Consider the following 3,421-nt stretch of genomic DNA (forward strand, 5'->3'; position numbering starts at 1 on the left):
TGTGTGGGCCGACCCCTGATGTCCTGAGGCCCCCCTGGGTGTCCCCACTGGCAGAACTGTATATATGTATATATTTCTTTGCCCTCTGTTTTTTTATTTTTGTCTAGAGTGTGCAAGCAGGCCTTGCAGGCCATGAGCCCAGGCCTTGTCCTTGAGGCCCAGACCTTTGGGCCAACCTGTTGGGTCTTTACTCTCCCCCATTTGTCACCCTCCCCAGAACAAACGTTTCTAAAAAGTCAAAAGTCTTTCTTTTTCGGCAGCACATATACTAAAATTGGAACGATACAGAGAAGATTAGCATGGCCCCTGCGCAAGGATGACACGCAAATTCGTGAAAGATTTCTTTCTTTCTTTCTTTCAAGATGGCCACCGACAGCTGAAGCCCTTCTAAGCTCCTCCAGCTCAGGTGCTTTCAGCTCGTTGCCTTGCACTCCCTGCCCCCCTTTTCCTGTCCCCCCCCCCCAAAAAAAACCCCTTGCCTCTCCCCACCCTGTCCCTGGGGACCCCCTCCCTGCCCCTTCCCCCCACTTTCTGAGCCTTTTTCCCCTGGGCTCTGGCAGCCTCGTTTGCCTCTGCCCCTCCCCCACCCCCGCCTGAGTTCTCCCTTTGATTTCTGCTGCCTCCCTCCCCCAGGGCCCCGTCCCTTGGTCCCTGCCATCTGCCCCTGCCTTGGGGCTTGCCCTGAGCCCCTGCGGGGTGGCTCGAGACTTGCGTGGAGGCTCTGGCCGCCCTCCTGGGATGGCGTACCATCCGCTACGCAGGGCGCGTGAACACGGTCCCGATGATCTATTTGAGCAAGCCCGCCTTGGTTGGCAGGGTGTGTGCGGAGGGCCTGGACATTGCGGGCATCCACTACCCTGTCACGCCCCTAGAGACTCAGGCAGTGAGGGTGGTGATTTCCAACGTCCCACCGCACGTTTCCGATCGGGAGCTGGCCAGGGGACTCGAGGCCTATGGGGTTCCTGTGAGTCCTTTTCGCCGCCTGCCGATGGGAAACAAGAACCCTCAGGGCAAGCACGTCCTGTCCTTTCGGAGGCAGGTCTTCATGCTCCTCAAGGAGGGCCCCCAGTCGCTGCCTCACTCCCTGAGCCTCACGCTCGAGGGGCGGCGGTTTATTATCTATCTGTCTGTGGGAGAGACCACGTGCTTCAAGTGCGGCGGCTCCTCCCACCTGGCCGCACAGTGCCCTTGGGGCAAGGCGGCCGGACCATCGCCACCTGCGGCAGCGCCGAGAGACGGCGCGTCGACCTCTGGGGCACACGGCAGGCCCAGGGAGGCTGGGAGCTCTTCCTCCCGACCTCCTTCCCCCCCCGTTCCATCTCAGGGGACCGGGGTCTCCAGCGGGAAGCCATCGTCCAGCCGAGGGACTGGTGCTACTACCATGGCCCCACCGCCCCCTCCCCCGTCTGTGGTGCCCCCTGCCCTCGGTGCAGCAGCCCCACCAGGTGGAGAGGCGGACGCCTCCCCTTACCCCCTGCCTGCCCCGGCCGAAGTGGCTGGGGTGGCCGGGGACTGCGGTGCTGGAGCCTCATCGGATGATGGGGCTCGGGCATCCTCCCTACCACCCGACAAAGAGAGGGAGATGAGGGGGGCCTCTCAGGACACCCCATCCCTGACAGACCCCTCCTCGGCCAGTGCCGAGGGCCCCCCCACTACAGAGCCGGACCCCGCTCTGGCTGCCAGACCACCCGCCCCGTCGGATGTAGCCACCGACGAGGCAGACTTAGCGGGTGGGGGAGAGGGGCCTTCAGGGGTCCCCCTCCCCTCGCCTGTCCCCCAGCCTCCAGAGTTGGGCGGCAACAGGGATAGTGGTGAATGTCTCTCTTCCGGTGGCCTGGCCCCGGGGGTGGCAGGAGAGCCCGCTGACCCTTTGGTCACGCCCCAGCCTACCGGAGCAGATGGGGACGTTAGCGAGATGGAGATCCAGCTCTCGGAGTCTCGCAAGAGACGTCGTGAGCGGGATGGCCCCTCCCCCCCCAAGAAGACAGGGAATGTCCTCGCGGAGCCGGTCCTCGACTCGGACGACGAAAGGCGGCTGATGTGCCTGGACATCGAGGGGGTCGACGCTGCAGTTGCGGGCGAGCTCCCGCCGGGGGTGCGGCCTCGCCGCTCTTCCGTAGGCAACATCCACCCCAAGCTGGCGGAGCCCCCCTGGGTCCCTCCTGACTATGGGGGACTCCTGTCCTTGCTGAAGCTAACTAAGGGGCAGAAAAATGTAGCGGGGCGCATCACCCAGTGGTGTGCGGACCCCAAAGTGTTTGTCAAGGCTGCCAGGGCGGCAGTCAAGCTCATGCAGCAAGATCGGGGCACACGTCAGATGGCCTACCGTCTGGACAAGCTTGCCCAGAGGGTGAGAGTGGAGTGGGGCCTGGGCGGGTCCCTCGACTAGAGTAGGGCACAGTAGGCCTTCCCTGACCTGTCTGTATTGCCTTGCTCTGCTCTTGGGTGCTCGCTCTTCCACCCGCACTCTGCTTTGCTCCTCCTCTCCCACCCCCACCCCCATAGCAGCCACAACCATTGGCACCTTCAACGTCAACGGCTGTCGAGACGCGGTGAAGCGCGAGGCCGTCCTGGAGCTCCTGCGACAGAAGAGGCTGACCGTCGCCTTCCTACAAGAGACCCACTCTGACAGGTTCAACCAGGCGGCCTGGCGGGCTGCCTGGCGAGGACAGGTGTTCCTGAGCCACGGCACCAACCTCCGCGCGGGGGTCGCGACACTCTTATCGCCGCAGCTGCAGCTTGACGCGGCGGTGCCACGGGAGGTCGTCCCTGGCCGCCTGCTGACCGTCCGCATCACCCTCGCGCAACACCGTCTGCTGCTCGTCAACATCTACGCGCCCTCCGATGGCCAAGAGAGGGTCGCTTTCTTTGAGAGCTTGGCTGCCCTCCTGCGCGACGCTAGCGAGGATGATGACCTGCTCCTCCTCGGGGGCGATTTCAATTGCACCACTGCCCCGCGCCTCGACCGCACAGGGCCTGAGCCCCATCTGCCCTCCGCTCGCAAGCTGCAAGCTGCCCTGGAGGGGGCAGACCTCGTGGACGTCTGGCGAGCCCTGCATCCCGATGCGCGCCAGTACACCTGGGCCAAGATGAGTGCCGGCGGTCTCACCATGGCTCGCCTCGACCGCCTTTATATCACCAGGCACCACCTGCCACTCCTGCGCAGCAGCCGCATCGCTCCCTCGGGTCTATCAGATCATGGCCTGGCCTTCAGCGAACTGAGCCTGCCGGGGAGAGCCTGTGCACGGGCACCGTATTGGTGTTTGAACGTTAGTCTGCTCCAGGACTCTTATTTCCGGGACTGCTTTGCCCACTTTTGGTGGAGGTGGGAGGCTGCGAGACCGAGCCACTCCTCCTGGAAGCTGTGGTGGGACGTGGGCAAGGTCCAGACCCGAGCCTTCTGCCAGCAGTACACCCAGCT

General features: G+C 63.8%; 1 non-coding gene across 1 annotated transcript; it reads left to right on the forward strand.

Annotated features, from left to right (window-relative positions):
- The first annotated feature begins 242 nt into the window (after positions 1–242).
- On the forward strand, positions 243–351 carry LOC132243641 (U6 spliceosomal RNA). The gene has a single exon (XR_009455368.1). It is a non-coding gene; the product is annotated as a U6 spliceosomal RNA (small nuclear RNA).
- The last annotated feature ends 3,070 nt before the right edge of the window (positions 352–3,421 follow it).

The sequence above is a fragment of the Alligator mississippiensis genome, chromosome 10 (assembly GCF_030867095.1).
Source record: "Alligator mississippiensis isolate rAllMis1 chromosome 10, rAllMis1, whole genome shotgun sequence".
Classification (NCBI taxonomy): Eukaryota; Metazoa; Chordata; order Crocodylia; family Alligatoridae; genus Alligator; species Alligator mississippiensis.